The sequence below is a fragment of the Penaeus monodon genome, chromosome 27 (genome assembly GCF_015228065.2).
Source record: "Penaeus monodon isolate SGIC_2016 chromosome 27, NSTDA_Pmon_1, whole genome shotgun sequence".
Classification (NCBI taxonomy): Eukaryota; Metazoa; Arthropoda; class Malacostraca; order Decapoda; family Penaeidae; genus Penaeus; species Penaeus monodon.
The window spans coordinates 2,387,791-2,388,120 of record NC_051412.1 but is presented as its reverse complement, the minus strand read 5'-3'; the positions used below and the strand labels follow the sequence as shown (position 1 = coordinate 2,388,120).

The window sequence follows — 330 nt, the reverse complement described above, 5'->3', positions numbered from 1 at the left end:
CGGGCGGTAGGTGATTCAGGGACATGCAACAATAATAAACGTATCGATAACAATTTACTTAAACTGATAGGTACTGATAGACTTATTACTGTTATTATCACAAACTTATTACTGTTATTATTAGAAAGACTTATTACTGTTACTTTCACAAGCTTATTATTACTTGTTACTGATACTAGTATTGCTACTGCCCCATTTTCGTACAATAAATATAAATAAATATCTACACTGACCCATAGACAACCTGCCATTAATAAAAGCCATTCACATAGGAGCAACATTCATTTCTTGCTAATTAATTTCTTGATTGATTCTAGGATTTTCTAGGAC

General features: G+C 31.5%; 1 protein-coding gene across 1 annotated transcript in view; it reads right to left on the bottom strand.

The window, feature by feature from the left end:
• The window catches only part of LOC119590534 (protein Skeletor, isoforms B/C-like), a gene marked incomplete at its 5' end in the record, with an annotated part of 50,087 nt that overhangs the window by 11,503 nt on the left and 38,254 nt on the right, over positions 1-330 (bottom strand).